Source organism: Medicago sativa, chromosome 6, assembly GCF_051527215.1.
Source record: "Medicago sativa cultivar Bolivia chromosome 6, Bolivia_mono, whole genome shotgun sequence".
In the NCBI taxonomy this organism is placed as follows: domain Eukaryota; kingdom Viridiplantae; phylum Streptophyta; class Magnoliopsida; order Fabales; family Fabaceae; genus Medicago; species Medicago sativa.
This window is the reverse complement of record NC_140754.1, coordinates 9,678,303-9,701,841: the sequence shown is the minus strand read 5'-3', so window position 1 is coordinate 9,701,841 and position 23,539 is coordinate 9,678,303. Positions and strand designations below refer to the sequence as shown.

Sequence of the window (23,539 nt, the reverse complement as noted above, 5' to 3'; positions counted from 1 at the left end):
CGGAAAAAACCTTTTCTTCAGCACCGATGTTGAAAAAATTGTCTATGAAACTGACATAGTGTTTGTAGCATCAACACGCCGACTAAAACTCGTGGTCTTGGGGCTGGAAACGCAGAAGATTTAACATACTAGGAAGGCGCGGCTCGGATATATTGTTGTAGAGAATTCAACTTTCCCTGTCAAAAATTCTGAAGCTATAGAGAAAAGGGTTCAAATTCCGTCAAATCCTTAATTCCTTGCTGATAGAACTGCAATTCATGACCTTTTCAATCCATACTGAGTTCTCATTGAAGTTAGAGAAGCCCCGGAAGGTGAAAAAGCGATTCAAACTTTGAAAAAAGTTATTCTCAGTGGATTGCCGAGGGAAAAATCTTTGGTTAGTCAAAATTTATAAATTAGCTGCTAGTGTTTTCTTAGCTCAAAGAATTTCATTTGTTAATGCAATGTCAGCACTTTTCGAAGCACTTAACTAAGTTTACTATGTTGTTGGTGCTGACAAAAGAATAGGACAGATGTTCTTGAATGAGAGTGTTGGTTTGGTGGTTCTTGTTTTCTGAAATATATATTGAACCTAGTTTACATTTGTGAGTGTAATGGTTTACCAGAAGTTGCTGAATAATTGAAACAAATTATCAAGATTAACAACTATCGGAAGAGTCAGTTCGTGAACCATGTTATTGCATCGATGTTCATTACGGTTGCTAACAAAAAGTAAGCTGTTTTAGGATTTGAATTCAAGAAAGAGGCGGTGATACATTACGGTTGCAGTCTATTGATGTGTGTAAAGGGCTATTCTGATTTGTGGATGAATCAATATGATTGGGACCACCCTATGCATTTGCAGTCAACTAGTCCTTCAAATCGTGCATCCGTGTCATGAGCCTTCTCTCTGCACTGCGAGGTAGGTAGTAGCTGGACTCCCTGCAATCATTTGAGAATCCACGTCGCGAGTACTTCCTCAACGTTGCGTGATAGGCAGAACTAAAACACTTTCAGATTCTGATTTGAAGGCATATACAACAGATACTTTAGACTTTCCCCTCAATATACACGATACAACATTTTTGTGATTAATTCATCTTGTCTAATTATTTAACTAGATATGGTTGTGAAATAGTTGCATGTATGGAAACACGATGTGAGAAAATCCTCAATGACACCATAATTTTGCTGAAGTTTCGAACTGAAGCTTTTCAAAATTACGGTGACCCGCTATGATTCTGTTACACTATTGCAAATCCATACATGCACTATAATACTAACTAATTATAAAGGCGAAAATAAGTCTTAACTTTTTTTCTACGAGTGCAAAAGAGAAACCTCATTTCTGTTATCTAAACCGAAATTTGAATGCAACACTTAAAAGAAAAACATTGTTAATTTGCAGAGGAAGTTAGTTCATGAAAATTCAAATTAAGAACCTTATTTTGCAGAACATTCCCTCACATTAAACTCTATTTCAAAATAAGTACCTTAAGAAGATCTACTACTATTTCAGGATCATGATTTATTGAATGTACTGCAATTCAATACTGATTGGCTGTTATGAATTTACAGGATCATGATCTACTACTACTTTTTTATTTTCTTTATATTAACATGTTACAATCAGAGATTGGTGATTGTTTGGGAAATTTGTACATGAAAAAAGAAAGGCCTGCACTAACTTTGTTTATATTCACATATGTCTAGTGTCTAATCTCCAATCTTATTGATACAATATTACTCCAACAAGTTTTAAAAGTTTGATTGGATATTACTAAGTACTCCATAAAGTTTTAATGTCAACTCAATGTGCAACAAATATGTTAACGTTCAGCAAAATCGGGAGGAGTTGAAATCTTCCCAGAACCATCGTGACACATTGCCACTTGGGAGATGCATGATCCAGGGTCGTTGGAATACAATGTTGACTCACGAGTTTTCATCAATCCATCGAATGCTTCCGGAATTTGCTGTATCGACGATGGTGATTGTTGGAACATGTGTGGAAATTGAGTAAAAAGACTAAACACAAATTCCCATGTTGGGTAGAACTAGTGTTGTGTGAATTGAAAAAAGTGGAAGTCCCACATCGGATGGAACACAATTAGTAGTGTTTATATAGTGGGGGTGTACCTCTAATTAATGGGGGTACATAAGCACTAGAGAAAAATATATATTGATATATATTTTATTATTTGGAAATGATAAATTAAATAATTAATTTAATCGTTATTAGAAAGTGCTTTCTTAGTCCCCAAGTTTTGCTAAAATATTTTTGAAACGCAATCTAGAATATTTTGGAACACAATATGAAATATTTGGGTAGGCAATCTAATATATTTTAGTGCTTGATCTGAAATATATTTTGGTACATAATATAATATATTTTTGTACTAAATATAATATATTTTGGTACTCAATTGAGATATTTTTGTACTAGATCTAATATGTAAATTACTTAATGACAAAGTAATGTATTACTTGTTCCCAAAGTTTCTCACTTATTAGTTGTGAATTTTTTCTATAAATAGAGAGCTCACACAGTGCATTCCACACACCAAAGAGTTTCTTTGAGTTGTCGGGAACTCTTTCTCTCTTCTCCCTTTCTTGACTTGTGTTGACGAGTCTTTCCTCTCTTCTCCCTCCTTCGACTTGTTTAACAAGTCATTCTCCTTTTTCTACTCCTTTCTGTCCCTTCGGAATTAAGAGTGTTATTAAGACCATAGTCCCTTTTTCGGTTTAATGTCCCTTCGGAATTAAGAATGGTCTTAAAAACATAGTCTCTTCGGTAATATATGTCCCTTCGGAATAAAGAGTACTTTTAAGATCATAGTCCCTATTTGGAATAATAATGTCCCGTCGGAATCAAGAATGATCTTAACGGTATATAAATATTATAACAATATTTTTCTATTTGAGGAGTAATGGTGGTAACACCATATTTGAGTGGTCATAGTACCATATTGATAGTTTGGAGAACTTAAAGGTTAGAATGGTGGAAAGATCATATTTGAGTGGTCTTAGCACCATAATAGAATGGTAATAATACCATATTAAAGTGGTTTCAGTATTAAAGAGTGGTCTTAGTACCATATTTGAAGGTGTAATTCTCGAACGGTTTTCTACGGAGCAGTAGTTAACCGCACAGTTGTAGCTGGGCTTGTTTTATCTTGGAGGTGGCGTGGTTGATAGTCTACCTTGCACAATTTTGGGTAGTGCAACGAAACGTCTTAAAGAGAGCGACCTAGTCGTGACTCAACCTAGTAACAACTTCGGTAGATAATAGAATTTGGAAATCCAAATACAACAGTTTGGAAATCCAAAAACAACAATTTTAAGACTTTTCGATCTGCTATATCTACTGAAGAAGTTACTTATTGAGGTTCAATCGTCCCTAAATACAAGAAGGATAAATCAAGCTATAAGAAATACATCTTTCGACTGAAACAAAGAAGTGTTTGTTGTTATAACAACAACACTAAGAAATTCACGTACACAGATCTGTATCTGTTTTAAATTTATTGTGAATACTGATTAAGATTATCATTAATCATTAATAATGATAAAACGGATGAGTTTGTTGCAAAACATATGAAAAATGGTTGGACCGCAAAAAAAAATAATGTGAGTTATTTTGTTTTGATGAACCAAAAGTTTCCGGCTGAAACTTAGTGACACGTAGTTACGTGTTGCTTATTTTTTTTTTAATCAGTAACATAAAGTCATTATGATAAAAAGCAATTGTGCAAAGCTGATCGGTCTTGTTCTAAACAAGGCTACTTTATAGAACAGTTGGAATGATATGATCATTATGAACCACACTGAATTTTTTATGAACTAGAATTATATGAGATATTTCTTCCAAATGTTTCGTATAAAATTAAGAAAGAATCTGAATTTCAGATTTTATTGAATAAGACTGAGTTTACTCAGACTTAAAGAGAGACTTGTGTACCATTGACTCTTGTTAGGAAAAGACTTCGCATTGATGTTCAAAATTAAAAGGGAAATGTTAACCAGTGCCCCGGGGGCACTGGTTAAGAAGCAAATATAGTATGTATTGCATTGGAAATTGTGTTGTTAATCCTTTAAAAGTCAACAAAGTTAATTTTTCAATTTAAAACTTTCTTTTTTTGGTTTCCTTAACCAGTGCCCCGTGGGCACCGGTTAACATGTTCTCCTTCTATTTTAGTCATGTGATTTTAATATTTGACATATCAAAATTGATCACGAACAAGTGTTTAATTTTAAACTTGAGTAACTTGGACTTAATTCCAACGTTATATGATTAGACAATTTTATTTATTGCAGTCAAGATATATGAACCAAAAGTTCATATAAATCAGAATTTAGAGAATATGAATCTCTAAACATAATAAATTATGATATGTGTGAATTTGATGACACAAAAATTAGAAATGATAAAATGATGTTTTTATCATATTTATTGATGACTGTGAATTTTGGAAAATAAAATTGATATGCTTGAATGTTCAATTTTTATAACAAAAATTGAAATTTATAGAGTACCCAAGTCTAAGAACAAAAATTCTAATTAAGAAATTTTTGAAGAAAAGACAATCTAACTTGTCTTATTTTTGAACTTGGGATTGTCTGAACTATATTTGGATTCTGGACCCCGAGAGTTGAACTCACTAGTAGAGCTTATGAATGTGTTTTCATCGGGTATGCGATAAATAACGAAACATATAGGTTTTATGACCTAAATGTTAAAGTGATCATAGAATTTAAAAGATGTCGATTTTTATGTAAATGTTTACCCCTTTAACTAAAGAATAGTGGGGGCACTAGTGGGGGCAAAATAAATTCCCTTCTAAAAAATTAAGAACTAGTGGGGGCACTATATCTAATCACATTCATGTAATTAGAAATAGTTATGAAAACATCATACGAGATGTTATAGAACCTCAAGGAGGTAAGAAAGCTAAAATTGCTAAAGCGTATGAACTTGGTTTATACATTGGAAGAAGATTCATTAAGCCTTAAAGAAGTTATATCCTCAATGGATGCTGAATTATGGGAAAAAGCAATAAACGATGAAATGAATTTTCTAGAGTCTAACAAAACATGACACTTAGTTGACTTGTCTCATAGTTGCAAAACCAATCGGTTGTATTTGGATTTCGGAAAAAGAAACTAAAACCTGATGGTACGGTTGATGAATACAAGACCCTCCTTGTAGTCAAAGGTTTTAGACAAAGAGAAAAATATAGACTTCTTCGATACTCATTCACCAGTCACTAGAATCATATCCATGAAAGTACTAGTCCCTTTAGCCGCTGTTCGTAACTCGATAGTGCTCCAAATGGATGTGAAAGTTGCCTTTTTTTTGGTGAATTAGAAGAAGAAATCTATATGAAACAACCTGAACGTTTTCCGATTCATGGACAAGAAAACAAAGTCTGTAAGTTAGATAATTCTTTGTGAGGTCTAAAATAAACTCTTAAGGAATGACATGAAAAATTTGGCATTCTAATGCTATCGAATGAGTATAAAGTGAATGAAAGTGACAAATAATATTTGCACGATCATATGTCTCTATAAAGACGACTTGCTCATATTTGATTTAAAGATTTATGTTATGAATTATGTGAAATCATTGTTTATCAACAACATTGATAAGAAAGACCTAGACAAAGTTGAAGTAATTCTTGGTTTCAAGATTACTAGATCAGAAAAGAGAACTTTTTTGATAAATCTCACAAAGTTGAGAAGATCTTAAGGAAATGTAATTATTTCACCGTAAACTTGCAATCATATATTATGATCAAGTGTAAGAACACTTGAGATGGAGTTAGAAAAAGAAATGTGAGCATCATTGGCAATACTTAGGTATGCCACTAAATGTATTAGACCCGACATTGCCGATGTCGTAAAACTCTTGTGCAAGTTTACTAGTAGACGGATGAGAAGCATTGCCACTCTATAGAAAGAGTCATGAGGTGCCTTAAGAAGACTATGACTCGATGATTACTTGACTAGGAGTAACCTATTGTACTTAAATGGTACAAGATAGAACATCTTTCAGATGAGTGTTTAGCGACCAGTGTTTGCATAATGAGCTTCACTGGAGGAGTTGTTTGTTAAAACAAATGATATGGACTCAGTCCAATATGGAATGTATCTGGGATGAGAACACTAGAGAAAACTAGTGAAGAAGCAAGTTGATAAGATACTTGCTAGCTAAGAACCCTTAGTGGGTAAAACCGTTTCCAGAAGTGTTAATTTATTGTGATAGTCTGCAGCTATTACAAAATTGAGAATCGTTACCACAATGGTAAGAGACGATTATTAAGTCACGAACACATAAAGTATTAGAGAGCTAGCTACTCTCAAAAGGAACGGTTAAAGTAGATCATGTACGTACTGATAAAGAATTAGTCAATCCTTTGACGAAAGGAATTACTAAAAAGAAAGTCCTAAACACATCCAATAGGATGGGACTAATGCCCAAAGGTCACAAGTGATGGTAACCCGACCTACATGACTGGAGATCCCAAGAAATATGTTCAATGGGTAATAAAAGGTCACAAGTGATAGAACATGCTATGATAAAAGTAAGAAAGCATGATTCCTGCAGCGATAGAAGGATGAGATAATAGAAACTCTTAATGATATCTATACTCTATTTGGAGTGGAGTACATAGCTACAGGAGTACTCTTGATAGACTCACCTATACAAATGTGGAACTAAGGGCCGGTTCCTTTGGAATTCGGGGCAGAATACCTAGAGCGTTCGTTAAAACCGGGATACACGTGCAAGGCCATAAACGCACGGGCTTTTAGAATACTCCTTATGAAAAGGTTTGTGTGTGGGTTCTATGTCTGAGATAGAGTTCAATGCTGTAAGCAACTCTTGTTAATCAGAATTTTACTCGCTATGCAGAGGTTCAAGTTGTAGGCGACACCTTTGTTTTCTAGCAAATCTTATGGAGACGTTTTTGACATTATTTATGAAACCATTTTTTAAATTCAAGTGGGGGATTGTTGGAACATGTGTGGAAATTGAGTAAAAAGACTAAACACAAATTCCCATGTTGGGTAGAACTAGTGTTGTGTGAATTGAAAAAAGTGGAAGTCCCACATCGGATGGAACACACACATTAGTAGTGTTTATATAGTGGGGGTGTACCTCTAATTAATGGGGTTACATAAGCACTAGAGAAAAATATATATTGATATATATTTTATTATTTGGAAATGATAAATTAAATAATTAATTTAATCGTTATTAGAAAGTGCTTTCTTAGTCCCCAAGTTTTGCTAAAATATTTTTGAAACGCAATCTAGAATATTTTGGAACACAATTTGAAATATTTGGGTAGGCAATCTAATATATTTTAGTGCTTGATCTGAAATATATTTTGGTACATAATATAATATATTTTTGTACTAAATATAATATATTTTGGTACTCAATTGAGATATTTTTGTACTAGATCTAATATGTGAATTACTTAATGACAAAGTAATGTATTACTTGTTCCCAAAGTTTCTCACTTATTAGTTGTGAATTTTTTCTATAAATAGAGAGCTCACAGTGCATTCCACACACCAAAGAGTTTCATTCAGTTGTCGGGAACTCTTTCTCTCTTCTCCCTTTCTTGACTTGTGTTGACGAGTCTTTCCTCTCTTCTCCCTCCTTCGACTTGTTTAACAAGTCATTCTTCTTTTTCTACTCCTTTCTGTCCCTTCGGAATTAAGAGTGTTATTTGAGTGGTCTTAGCACCATAATAGAATGGTAATAATACTATATTAAAGTGGTTTCAGTATTAAAGAGTGGTCTTAGTACCATATTTGAAGGTGTAATTCTCGAACGGGTTTCTACGGTGCAGTAGTTAACCGCACAGTTGTAGCTGGGTTTGTTTTATCCTGGAGGCGGCATGATTGATAGTCTACCTTGCACAATTTTGGGTAGTGCCACGAAACGTCTTAAAGAGAGCGACCTGGTCGTGACTCAACCTAGTAACAACTTCGGTAGATAATAGAATTTGGAAATTCAAATACAACAGTTTAGAAATCCAAAAACAACAGTGATTTTATTACAGCTCTATCATGTTGGATTATGGAATGCTATAATTATTGTTTTGAAGGTAAAGTAGTAAGTGTGGATTTGTTAACAAGTTACGACCGCCTTCATTTCCAATCATGCCTTCATTTTCCCTCTTGAAGTTGAAATACAAACGAACAGATCTTTCCACCAAACAGCCCTTGCACAGAGAAAGTTTTTCCATTTTGTTAATCACATTTATATAACCTTTGTTTTGCTTCTCTTTATTATCAGACATATAAGCATCTCACTATCTCTCTGGTACTTTCTTTTTATCAGTAGGCACCCCTTTGTTTTGTTGCTCGAGTTTCTTTACAAAAAAAAAAGAGAAAAAGAATTAAACTATTCTTATATTTAAGCATTCTTGAAGAACTTGAGATATATATAAATTAATTTAAAATATATTTCAAGTTCTACAAAAAAAAGCATAAATTATATTTGACTTTTGTCAAAAAGAGAAAACTAAAATAAAACTAACTAAGGTGGAGAATATACACCAGAAAATACTCCAGCAACTTTGACCAATCGTTACTATCTCATAACATTTGTGTGCGCTTATTTATAAAATAGTTGACCTCTATAAGCTTCAAAACCTTCCGATGTGGGACTGGCAATTGTTGAGAAAGCACATTTTAGTCATAAAAAAAAGTGACAACAAACATTTTACTTAATTGCAAAGTAAAATCTACGTATTTTATTAATTTCTTTCTCACATTAACTGACACTCCATTTCCTCACATTATGTATTTTATTCAATATTCTATAAAATTTTGAACCTTTTTCATTATGGTATCATGCTATCAGTTGAATCATTGTGGGTTTTGATTGAGTGTAGTTAGTTCTTGTTGATTAATGAGTTTAATTTTGATTTACGTAAAAGTTTGTAGATCTACAACTATTTTCTGTTTCTTGTGTATTAAGTTGTTCACTTTTTTATATTTGGTTCAATTATGTTGTGTGTTCTGTTTTGAAGCACCATGGAATTCATTGGATCTTATGTTATCAGAAGTTGCTTTGTCACATTTCCACGCATTTTTACCGTCAACATTTCAATGGTTGTTGTATCGAGATATAATTGTGCAAATATCAAACAGTTTTTGATCATTTTTTTTAAACTCTAAACTAGTAAGTTTCTTGATCAGGTGGAGATTTTAGCTGCGTTGAAATTATTTCTCAAATTTCAGATTCTATCAAATCCTGAATTCCTTGCTGAAGGAACTACAATTGAAGACCTTCTCAATTGAAGACCGTTTCATTCTAAATCGGGTGGTTGAGTCGATGTTTAGCACAGTCGTAACCAAAACGATAGCTATGTTAGGATTTGCATTTAAGAAAGATACCGATAATACAAGTGAGGTGCCGGTAGTTACTGACGCTTGTAGAGGGCTACTGGGTGATAAAGCGTGTTTGCATATATTTGATCCTCAGGTCTAGGATCAAATACAAAGGGAGTTGAGGTTGAATAAATTTGGTTTGGATCATCCTATTCACTTGTTTGTCGCCAACTAGTCCTTTGAATGAGAAGAATGTGAGTGTAACAAAAATGTAAATTAAATGGTGTTTGTATTTTAACTCAATGGGATGAGTTTAAGAATCTTCATTACGATATAATATGAGAAAGTAATCATTTATTTTTTACGGAGGGAATGTCGTCGATGGTCATTGCTTATTCAAGTGGCTTACATATCTCAACTGACAATATGATATTACTAAGTTGAACACCTTTACTTAAATTCAAATCTGGAACGCATAAGTTTAAATGAGTAATGTGTGAGACTTCGTCTAAAAAAATATTAACATGCTTCTATCTCAAATTGGTGAATGTTTGGGAAATACACATATGAAGAAAATGTAACAAAAAAAAAACACATGAACTTTGACACAGATTCTAAAGTCCGTTAAAGGTCTTAGGTCTAATCTATAAACTTACCAAAATAACCACCAACACCAAAATAGACACCATAGATTTAGTCTTTTTTTAAAAAAAAATGATTCAATATTACTTAGTACTCCATCAAATTTTAGAATGACCATTGATTTTAAAAAAGAGATTAAATAAATTTTTTACTTTTCAACTACAACCATTGATTATTTAATATTCCAAAATAACAAAATAGTCTAAAAAATTAGAATTAAACTATTTGTATTTATGTTTTTCTGAAGAAAAACTCAAACGTAATTAATTTAATCAATTATAATTACATTAGGAGCATTTTATTCAGAAACAACATAAATTATTTTTGACTTCGTCAAAATCATAACTAAAATAAAACTAAGGTGGAGATTATCACGAGAGTGCTCCAGCAAAACAAAGCACGTGTGCATATCTTATTATATGATTCAGTAAAAGCCAAAAACTAATTTTTATTATTTTAAGCTTTTAAAAATTAAAAGGTTTCCCTTAAAAAAAACTTAAAAATTTCATTTACTTTTTACTTTTTTAAAAATAAACACACAGTATGAAATGGCAACCCATGGAATCAAAAAAGGTTTATTGAATTGCCATTCTCTTTATAAAAAAGAATTACACTCAACTTTTTTTTTTCTTTCCATAAAGTTGACATCCCATACAGAGTAATATTTTGTTACATGAATGAGAATGAGAATGAGAATGCACTTCACATTTGGAGAACGTTGTAGGCTTTATTTATAATGGTTGTTTGCCTCTCTGAGTTTCTAAAACCTCCGATGTGGGACTAGCTAAGCTATTGCTTTAACAAAGCCCACATGTGGTTAACAATTTTTTTTTATTTTAAACGTAAATTAATACTTCATAGAATGAAGTTAACAATTATTACTTACTACTACTAATCATAATAATTTTTGGGAATGTGGTTTTTTAAAAGAAATATCAGTTGAGTTTCAAATTTTTTTTTTATTTTTAGCAAACTACACATCTGGGTTATTATGGTTTTTTTGTTGTTGTAATTGTTTTAAGATTTTAGAAGAAGTTGAGCAAGTTATTGGAGGGTTTTAGATAAATGTTTGTGATCGTGATAGCCGTGATATACCGGTTTTTGAGGTTATTGAAACTACAATGCTGTCGCGATTCAACATCATCTGCATTTGATCAAGATTCTCCACAGCGGTTCTTGTTTCTAGAAAGATATATTGAACCTGGTTTCCATTTGGGAGTGTAATGATTTACCTTAAGTTGCTGAATATTTGATTCTTAGAAGAGTCTGTTTGTGAATTGTGTTGTTGCATCGATGTTCATAGCAGTTGATGATGAAAAGGTAGCTCGTTTAGGATTTGCATTCAAGAATGATACCTGTGATACAAGGGAGACGCCGGCTATTGACGTGCTTAAATTTGATTGCGTCCATCCTATTCATTGCAGCCAACTATTCTTTCAAGTGAGAAGAATGTGAGTGTGGTTTGGGATGATTTTGAGGCAATAGAAGATGCAGATTGTTAGAAGATTGATGATAATATGAAAAAACCACATGGTAAGCCGCTTGATTCATGGCTCAAAGATATGTATGTTGTGTCATAAAACTTCAGTACTTCATGGTTTCAAGTCAAAATTCGAGGCTTAAAGTTTGATTCAATTTTATTAATTTTTTTCTTTCACAATTTTATGGGAAAGCTGGAGGCACTATGTTGTGTTTCTTTGTACTGCAATTCAATACTGTTTGGCTGTTATGAATTTACAAAATACTCTTTATTTTTTATTTTCTTTGCATTAATATGTTACAATCAGAGATTGGTGAATGTTTGGGAGATTTCTACATTATGAAAAAAGAAAGGCCTACACTAAGTTTTACTTAGACAAATAATTATGAAATAGTGTCTAATCTCCAATCTTACTGAAATAACCATTGACCACCAATACCAAAATAGACACCATTGATACAATCTTAGAAGATTACAAAAGTTTTGCTAAGTCTTTAATTTTAAAAATATCATGCTGAGTTCTCAAAGATGTTCCTGTCTAGGATGTACAAAAAATGATTGGGGAATAATAGCCTATAATTTTAGGGGATGTGTGTATAAATATCAGGCTAAGACTACATAACGGTTCTTGATGTTGTTGAAACTACAATTCAGTCGCGATTCTGGCGGAATCCTCCACATTGTTCACGATCCACTACAATTTTGAAATCCTTTGGAATTTTTTGGATCTTGTGTGATCAATGGTTGAATAAATCTTAAGTTGTTTTTCTTTCTTTCTTTTTTTATTAAAAATTTGATATTCGGTCAAGTAACGGCTAATCTAAGGGACCAATTCCACATTCAACTACTGAACATCCATATAAAGTTCGATCAAAAGTCTCAAGCTGTTGTTTTGTTTCTCGAATGAATGCAATGTTTGATTTTGCGCATATTCAACTCCAAAGTAATATAAGCAAAGAGGTTAATTGAAAAGAGTAATTGAAAATTTGATATATATGGACTAAACTTTTTTCCATATGTATTGACTTTTCAACTACCACAATTGATTATTTTTATTCCAAAGAAAGAGAGTTCATATTATAATTAAAATTTGAAAAAGTCACAAATAACAAAAGAAAAAACTAATCTAAAAATTTAGAATTTAGAAACTAGTTTTATTTATGTTTTCCATATAAAATCTTCAAATATAATTAATTAATTTAAATTACATTTGAAGATTCTTACAGGGGGAAACACAAATTAATTTTGACTTATGTCAAAAAAATTAACTAAAGCGAAACTAAGGTTTAGATTATCACTCCACTCCAGAGGGTGCTCCAGTTACTATCACACAATACTTGTGCTCGTTTATTTATAACATAGTTTACCTCTACAAGCTTCAAAAGCTTCCAATGTGGGACTACCAATAGTTTACTTCTATATACTGAGTGTCGGACTATCCTTTGTTGTGACTTGATGGAATGTGCTGTGATTCTTAAAGAAAATTACTTACTGATACACCTCAACACCACTGTGAAGGAAAAATGATTATTTGCTGCATTGGTAGTCATTGCATTTAAGTGCACATCCATTGAAGTCAACGTCGCTGATAACTCAAAATCGCACATTTCAGCGTGGAACAACGATCAGCTTCCTATCTATGATCCCGATCTTGATGATGTATTAAAGCAATGTCGCTATAAGAACCTTTTCTTTAGCACTGACTGATGTTGAAAAACATGTTTATGAATCTTACATAGGTTTTGTATCCGTCAACACGCTGACGATAACTCGCGGTCTTGGAGCTGGCAGCGCCTCAGATTTGACCTGTTTGAAGAGCGTGGCTCGGATGATATATCGCCCATGTCTCAAAATCTGACAAAATTGATGTACAGAAATCAAATGTTCCTGTCAAAAATGTAGTTATAGAGAAAAGGATCAAATTCTGTCAAATCCTGAATTCCTAGCTGAAGGAACTGCAATTCAAGACCTTTTCAATCCAAACTGAGTTCACATTGGAGGCAGGGAAAAAAGTTTCTCATTTGAAAAAATGTTATACAAGTAGGACCACAATAGATGAGTAGGACCACAATAGATGACAAAACTCTCTCATATGATTTAATATTGTTGCATTCTCACGGATGAATTCGAAATTACAATCTGGAAAAGATCCTTTATGATCTTATACAAGTAGCTTATAACATATAAACGTATAATAGATTTGTTTGGCGATGTTCATTTCCTCAACAACATATATTATTTTTTTCACTAGCTTATACCATTTTTTCATATGGTAGTTCAAATTGCGTTTGAGCTTATACTGCATCATTTTTTATCTAGATTTTATCCTTATCATCCTTTAATAGATAAATCACTCATTGGTGGTTTGAATAATTGAATCATCCTTTAATATGATAATGATTGAGTGGTAGTTATTGATTTGTGTAAAATTTGTATATCTTCAGTTTTATGTTTCTTGTATGGTAAGTTATTCAATTATGTTGTTGGGTGTTCTGTTTGGAAACCCTTTCGTAATTTCATGGATCTTGTGTAATTTTGGGTTAAATAAATCTCAAGTTATTTTTTTTAAACTTGGTATCTAGTTTAAGGAACAACTAATATGTAGTACCAATCACATCGTCCAGGGGACCCATTTAAAGACATAGAAATATCCTAAATTGTTTTGTTTCTCGAGTGAATGTTAGATTCAGATTACACACAATCACAATCTCACGCATTCATATAGTCGACTTTCGTTGGATCAAAATAGAATGTGCACAAACATGCAATTTAGGCTGTCATATTTTATCTCTAATTGCATAAATGTGAGAATCACCGTCAAATTTTAAAGAACCAATTAAAATAATATATGATTGAGTGGCAGTCATTGCATTTGCATTTAGATGTCCATCAATTCAAGCAGCTGTCGTCGATATCTCGAAATCGTACATTGCAGCCTGGAATAGCAATCAACTTTCGATTTATGAGCCAGGTCTTGATTGTAGTAAAGCAATGTCGCTGCAAGAACCTTATTTTCAACACTGATGTTCAAAAACATGTCTATGAAACTGACATTGTTTTTGTATCTGTAAGCACACCAACGAAAACTGGGGATCTAGAACTCGCAAAACCGCAAATTTAACGTATTGGGAGAGCACGGCTGGAATGATCGCTGATGTTTCAAAATACGACAAAATTGTTGTAGAGAAATCAACTATTCCTGTCAAAATTGCTGAAGCTGTAGAGAAAAGGTTCAAATTCTGTCTAATCCTGAATTCCTTGCTGATGGAACTGCAATTTAAGACCAGTTTCAATCCCGACTGAGTTCTCATTGTAGGTAGAGAAGCCCCGGAAGGAGAAAAAGAGATTCAAACTATGAAAAAAGTTAATCTCAATGGATTCCTGAGGGAAAGATCTTGACAAAAAATCATTGGTCAGCCAAACTTTCTAAGTTAGCTGCTAATGCTTTCTTATCTCAAAGAATTTTATCTGTCAATGCAATGTAAGCACTTACCGGCGAAAATGTTATGAAAGTTTCCTATGTTATCAAGAATCAGACTGAAATGCAAGCATTGGTTTTGATCAATGAATACATTCAGCACATAGTCACATGAAATTACATATATAACAACAAAACTAGTTTTAAAAGTTAAAACCTCTAGCTCTTTTAATAGGAGGAGACATTGCAAATATGTCAAATTGATGTATACTTGATCCTTATTCCTGACACTTTCTCTCTCATTAAAACAACCAAAGGATTTATTAAACTAACTTATAATATTCTTTGAAACAACTAAAAAAAATTCTTTCAACTATTTAAAGAAAAAACCACTCGGATTGTCCCACACACCACCTCTTTAAAAGTCTAAAGTACTTTCTAAAAGGCCGTGCATGTGACAATGCCGCATAGCATTTTTCTACTTGCATCTCACTTGTGTGTTAGATAACATTGTGTTCTACACTTTATTTATTTATAATGGTTGTTTACATCTCTGAGCTTCTCAAACGTCCCATGTGGGACTAGCTATCGCTCTCCATATGTTTCACAAAGCACATACTATTACTAATAATTTTTAAACATATACTAGTAGAGTGAAATTCATTTTTGCGATACATAGAGAATGAAGTTAACAATTAGTGTTATTACTACTAATATTATCAATTTTGTTGTGACAATCGGACTATCATTTTTATGTGACAGGTAGGAATGTGGTTTTTAAAAGAACTAACAATTGGGGGATGAGTAGCTTATTTGGTTGAGCTAAGGGTTTAACATAATCATTTTTATGTGACAGGTAAAGAGTAAAGGTACATGGTTCGAATATTGCCACTAACATTTGTCAATAAAAAAATTCTATCTAATGAATTTTTATTTGTTATTAAAAAAAACTATCAGTTGATTTTTTTTTCTTGTTATGTTGTGAGTTCTTAAAAAAAAAAAGTTATGTTTGTGAGTAGAGAAGAAAGAGCATATAAATTATATTAGCTAAAAGAAATTATTCCTGGCGTATAAATTATTTTATTTTGAAGGTGCGATCATACCAACACTAATGCACTGCATCCCATTAGAACTCCGCAATTAAGTGTGCTTGCACATAAATAGTAATAGGATGAGTGATCTAAGAAGTTAAACTTGTAAAGAAAATCATTAGAAATTTGATGATTATAAGAGTACACAAGTTCTTTCATTATAGAAGTGAACATTGAATTTACAATGACCACATAAGAGTAACTATGACGTGATTGCCTAAGAACTTTAGGACAAAACAAAAACCAACTCTAAAATAACATGGTCATAAGCACATGATGAAGATCTACTATTTCAGGATCATGATTTATTGAGCAACAACAATGTTGTCTGAATGAAATTATCACTATGTTTTATATGTGTTTCTTTGTATTGCAAGCTCAATACTGTTTGGCTGTTGTTATGAATTTACAATTGATATGCATAATATTTCAGTAAGCTTATCTCAGTTATTAGAGACATTATATAATATATGTAAAGGTTGGAGGAGTTCGAACGTTGAACTTTTCATTTTTCCACATTTAAAATGTGTAAGTTTCAGCCACTAAACTACTTGACAAAAAAAATTACATATATAAATATTTTTTTTACGAAGGACTGTAATCTGCAAAAGGTACTAGCTAGTATTATGCTAGAATTGAAAAATGGTTAATGCAAATAATTGCAATTAATATGAAATCAATTAGTGATATGCAGGCTGGTGAAATTAAGGCTAGTTATGTTGGAGATATGACTCATTTTTTTACTACATATACAAGCATTGACCCAATTGATCTTTCATTAATATCTTAATTTCTTTCTAAGTCAGAAAAGAAAAAAAATGCTTATCTGATTTAAAAAGTTAATATTACAATGCTTTATTTATGTTTTTAAGGAACTTCCAAATATGTGAAGAAATCACGCAATATTGCATATCAGCATATTGTGAAGAATTCACACAAAATTGAGTATCAGCAAATCTAGTTTAAAAATTAATATTAAACTAGTAATTATTACAGTGGAGCATAGGCATTTCCACAAATAAACAAAAAACTAATAGATATTAAGAATTTTTTATCCTCTGAAAAGGTTGGATAACATTTTCTGAAGATGAGAAAAACCTTAATGCCTAAGTGTCTTTCATGCCCTAGAAACCCATTTCAATTTTGTATTACTTGACAAAGTTTTGTAGGCTTTATTTATAATGGCAGTTTACATCTCTAAGTTTCACAAACTTTCGATGTGGGACAAACTATGACTCTAAATATGTAGTGACTATCGGTCAACTTGTGGTCATGGAAGGAAGTTAATGTCATCATCAATATAGATTGCATGTTTTATATAAATCTGAATTCTTCTACGATCTTTGTTGCTCTCGGTAATTGTTTTGTGATTCTAGAAGAAAATGAGCAAATAATCGAGGGGTTTTAAACAAAGGTTTGTGACCGCGTAATATAGCGTTTTTTGATATTGTTGAAACCATCATGTGATTGCAGACGAGGCAGCATCGGCTGCATTTTGATCGCCTTTCTCCACAATATTAAGAATCAAAACCTGACCAAAACTTCACTCTGACTGTATGTTATGTAAAACTATCATGATCAACTTCCTATCTATGAGCCGGATCATGATGATGATGTAGTAAAGCAATGTCGCAGAAAGAACCTTTTTCTTCAGCATTGATGTCGAAAAACATGTCTATGAAGCTGACATAGTGTTTATATCTGTAAATATACCAACGAAAACTCGCAGTCTTGGAGTTGGAAAAGCAGCAGATTTGACTTATTGGGAAAGTGCAGCTCAGATGATTGCCAATTTGTCAAACTTCGACAAAATTGTTGTAGAGAAATCAACTATTTCTGTCAAAATTACAGCAGCTATAAACAAAATACACACAATGCAAAAGATATCAAATTTCAGATTTTATCGAATTCCGAATTTCTCGCCGAAAGAACTGCAATTCAAGACCTTTTCAATCCAAACAGAGTTCTCATTTGAGGCATAGAAACCCCAGAAGGCGAAAAAGTGATTCAAACATTGAATAAAATTTATTCTCAGAGAATTTCTTTTGTCAATGCAATGTCAGCACTTTGCGAAGCTACCGTGGCAAATGTTAACCAAGTTTCCTATGTTGTCGGTACTGATTCAGGAAACTGACCGAATTTCTAAAATGCAAGTGTCGGTTTTGGTGGTTCTTGCTTTCAAATAAGATATATTAAACCTGGTTTACATTTGTGAGTGTAATGGTTTGCCAGAAGTAAAATGGGGATCTACAATGCAAAACATACCTCATTTGTGAACATTGAATTTATAATGACCACATAAGTACCTTAAGAAATAAGAAGATGTACTATTTCAGCATCATGATTTATTGAGAAACAACAATGTTGTCTATGAATGAAATTATCACTATGTTTCTTTGTACTGCCAACTCAATACTGTTTGGCTGTTATGAATTTACAAGAGGCTTTTTTTTTATTTTTTTTATCTAATTAACATGTTGATGTCTAAAATGACCTTTGAATTCATGGGAATTGAATGTGAATTCAACCATTTTGCCAATAATGCCCTCACTTCCACTCATAGTAACATAAAAGAACTTAGATTTGTTGGAGAGTATATATAACCTTTGCTTTGCTTCTCTTTATTAGTACACATATGAAGCATCTCATTAGACACCCCATTTCCTTACATTGTGTATTTTATTCAATATTCTATCCAACTTTTAATCTTTCTCGGTATGGTGTCATGTTAACGGCCAAATTATTCGTTGTGATTTTGTTGATTCTGAATAATAGTTTGTAGATCTTCAACAATTTTCTGTTTCTTGTATAATAAGTTATTCAATTAAATGTTGAGGTGTTCTGTTTTGAAGCCCTTTGATATACGATATAATGGTGTATGTATAAAACAAGCAATCCACAAAAATGCAAGAAGGCGGTAACGAAGGCCTGGCCCTTTTCGAGCTGATGCTGCTATTGAATCCCGAAGGTAAAGCTCTTGCATGAAGGAAGTTTTATCTGAATGGTCTCTTGCAAAGGGGTACATGGCCCCTAACTACATTGGGGAAAATAAATTGTATTAGACATGCACATATGATATATGAATGTAATGATGAAAATACTTTCCACCATGCTTTTAAAAGGTTATAAAACTTCGGTACTGTGCTATAGAAATTGTTCCTACCATTCTCAACGTAAAGATAGTTTAACTGTCACCAACAATTTGGATGGATGTGAAAATCTTTCAGGAAAAGTAAGAACAGTACTATACACACTGTGTCTAAGTTTAGTCCTTTAAATAAAGGCCTATGGTGCGATCTGGATTGCAACATTAAGATAGTTTAGGTTTTTGCAATTGCAAATGTGGCTGTATCACTGTGATTTTCAGAAAATATATGATAATATGAGAAAACCAGCACTCCATTGAATCTTAAAACATTAGTTGCATTGTTCATTCAATTGGTAAGTCTCTCATTCATGGCTTAAAACATTACTTCCTTTTCTTAATTCATAATTTGAGGCTTCAAGTTTGATTCAAAGAAGTATTTGGCTTATTTGGATAATATTCATCACATTTCCATATCAATTTACACACTAAAACTCTTCTTTTGGGTAGATCGACTTTTGAGCTTATAGCGAATAACTTGTAACTTTTTGTTTCAGAGTAAGTAACTTGTAACTTTGGGATGAATGGAAAATTGAAGGATTGGATGGTATGGGATGGAATGAGTTTTATTGTACTATATTTTAATCTATTTATTTTATACAAATCCAAACAATAGAATCTAACTATTTAACACTCCATTCCATTTTGGCCAATTATTTACCACTTTATTACATTCTATCAATTCAAAGATAGCATCAATGATTCATTTTGTACCGCAAATGCATAGTGCCGAGAGTCACTTTTGGCATCTGCCTGTTTTGGTTTTATGTTTTGAAGGGGTGATGACAGAAGATGAAGCTTTGATGGAAGATGAAGTTCTAACGTAAGATGATGTTGATATTGAAGATGGTGTTGAGAGAGAGAGAGGAGGTCTGAAGTCAAAGAAGAAAAAGAAAATTCAACATATAAATTTTTTGTTTCATAATTTATACTTTTAATTAAATTAAATTTCATCTTAAGATAAGTGACAGTGATTTTTTTTTTTTTTGTTACAGGGATTAACCAATCAAAATAATATTACAATGAAAGCTTGAAAAATTAATGTAGACTAAATAATATTTTACTTTTCAACTACAACCACTTATTATTTTTTATTTTAAATAGAGTACCTATTAATGTATTAAAAAATCAATAAACAAAATAACTAAACTAAAAAAATAACTAATCTAAATTAATTAATTACTAATTTAAATTACATTTGAGGAAGACTAATCTTAAACTAGATTATTTAAGTTTTTTTGATGAAAACCCACAAATCTAATTAATTAATTTAATTTAAATTAAATTAATTTAAATTTAATTTGCAGACTTTTCCCAAAAAACATAAATTATTTTTGACTTTTGCCAAAAATATAACTAAAATAAAATAAAACTAATGTGGAGATTATCACTGTAGAAAGTGCTCCAGGCCAGTTATAATATAGTTTACAATTGTTGTGTTGTGTGAGCTTATTTATAATATAGTTTACTCTATCAGTCTCAAAATCTTCCGATGTGGGACTACCAATTGAAGGTGCGCGCTTATATATTTCTGCCATAATTTTTGTAACTATGGGACTACCTCTTTCTTTTTTCTGTAATTATTTTCTGATTCCAGAAGACGGTGAACAAGTTATTGGAGAGTTTTGATTTAGGGCTATGAAAGCAATTCAAACGTTGGAAAATGTTTATTCTCAAAGGAAAAAAATCATATTAGTTAGCTGAACTTTATTATTTAGCTGTTACTGATGCTTTCTTACAATGTTTTCTTTGGTAATGATGCTTTCAAGAAAGATACCAAAGAAAACTTCGGTTCATAAAAGATACCAGTGATACAAGGGAACTTGCTTAAAGGGGTACTTGATGATAAAGTGCGTTTGAGTTCTTGGTGAATAAATTTTATTGGGATCATTGTATATTCAATTGGTAAGCCACTTGATTCATGACTCAATGATATATGCCTGCTGAGGCATAAACCTTTAATACTTCATTGTTTTAAGTCAAAATTTTAGGCTTACAGTTAGATTTAATTTGGTTAATTATTTTGTTTGTTTCACAATTGTTATAAATGAGTGTAAATTATGGGAAAGATGGCGGAGAGGAACTATGTTTTTCTTTCACTTGATTCAGTACAATAATAATCACTTAAATTACCATTATGTAGTTGGGCCCGTTTATCCACTAGCTTAGGAATTAAGTTACTTGGGCCGAGATATGCATCGAGGCTTCTAGCTGCTTCTAGAAGGTTTCATAGGCAGTGCCCGCATAGGAGGCGCCTATGGTTTCCTTGGCCCCTATGAAGGGCACCTTGGCCCTTGTGAAGGGTGTCATGTCCTTTATCCGGATTTCTCCGGTCCACAGCCCCCAAGCACGAGTCTTGTCCAGATATATGAACGTATAAATAAATTCATGGATATGAACGTATAAATGAAACAGTTGTCAAAGATCAAAGCTGATTGGTTCCACATATATGAACTAGTAAAAGACCCGTGCTTTCGCACGGGTAACATTGCTATAATTATATAAAAAATAATTAGATTGTTAATATTGTAGAATGTTTAAATATATTAATGAAAATTATGAGTATTATTGTAATATTTCTATTGAATGTTTTCCTATTACATATACAAAACTTTGTTATATAGTTGAGTAACACCAGTTATTGATTTTATTTGCTTATATATGTGAATACAGATTTTTATGTAGATATATGAGAAAATTGATATGATTTTTTTTTTGAAAACTCATGACTATTTTCAAAATCAAAATTAATGTAGTGTTTCTATAAAATAATTTTTTATTTTATATGCAAAAGACTGTTCAATGTTTGCACCGCACCCGTTTATATCTGCATAAACAAATTTTTATATACATATATGAGAAAGTCGATATGATTGAATTTTAAAAACTCATAACTATTTTCAAAATCAAAATTAATGTAGTGTTTCTATAAAATAAATTTTTATTTTATATGGAAAATATTGTTCAATGTTTGCACCGCACCCGTTGCAAATTTTATGTATTTATATCTGCATAAACAAATTTTTATATACATATATGAGAAAGTCGATATGAAAATTCATGACTATTTTCAAAATATCAACATTATTGTAGTGTGTCTATTAAATAAATTTTTATTTTATATTTAAAACACCTTCAATTATTTAAACCACACTCGTAGAGGATTTTATATGGTTATATATGCAGAAGAAATTTTTTATGTATTGATACACGATAGTCGATATGATAAAATTTTGAAAACTCGTGACTATTTTTAAAATATCAACATTAATGTAGTGTTTCTATTATTTAAATTTTTATTATATATGCAAAATATTGTTCAATGTTTGCACCGTCTCCCGTTGCAGATTTTAAATGTTTATATTTGCATAAAAATAAATTTATATACATATATGAGAAAGTTGATATGATAAAATTTTAAAAACCCATGATTATTTTCAAAATAAGTAGTGTGTCTATTAAGTAAATTTTTATTTTATATTTAAAACACCATTAAATTTTTAAACCACACTCGTTGAGGATTTTATATGGTTATATATGCAGAAGAAATTTTTTATGTACCGATACACGATAGTCGATATGATAAAATTTTGAAAACTCGTGACTATTTTTAAAATATCAGCATTAATGCAGTGTTTCTATTATTTTTATTTTAATTTTATATGCTAAATATTGTTCAATGTTTGCACCGTCTCCCGTTGCAGATTTTAAATGTTTATATCTGCATAAAAATAAATTTATATACATATATGAGAAAGTCGATATGATAAAATTTTAAAAACCCGTGACAATTTTCAAAATATGTAGTGTCTATTAAATAAAATTATTTATATTTTATATTTAAAACATCATTAAATATTTAAACCGCACTCGTTGAAGATTTTATATGCTTATATATGCAGAAGAAAGTTTTTGTATATCGATATGAAAAACTTTTGAAAACTTGTGACTATTTTCAAAACATCAACATTAATACAGTGTTTCTATTAATTAAATTATTATTTTATATAAAAAACATCATTCAATGTTTTAAAAAATTAAGTTGAGATCACTTTTGGTTACAAATTTCTATTAATCAAATTTTTATTTTATTGTAACGAATTTTTGTTTACAACTTGTGATTACTTTTCCATCAAAAAAAAAAAAACTTGTGATCACCTTTTTTTTTACCGAAAGGATAATTTTCTACAACTTGTGATTACTTATTCATTAAAAAAAAATCTTGTGATTACTTATTATTTACTTCATAGTTATCCAAAAATTTGTTACAAACAATTATCCGTAATACATTTTTTTTAAAATAAATAAATTAAATTTTGTGAAATGACCTTTATGCACATAAAATTAAGGAGATTATGAGTTTTAGTAAGGACGATTATGAAATTTTGCTATACTTCAATTTTTATATATTGTTAGTTGATTTCTATTAATCA

General features: G+C 31.5%; 2 pseudogenes; both read left to right on the top strand.

Moving 5' to 3' along the window:
• Positions 1-443: 443 nt before the first annotated feature.
• LOC146912656 (UDP-glucose 6-dehydrogenase 1-like) lies at positions 444-11,474 on the top strand (annotated as a pseudogene).
• A 1,508-nt stretch (positions 11,475-12,982) lies between these two features.
• LOC146912655 (UDP-glucose 6-dehydrogenase 1-like) lies at positions 12,983-18,744 on the top strand (annotated as a pseudogene).
• Positions 18,745-23,539: the final 4,795 nt, after the last annotated feature.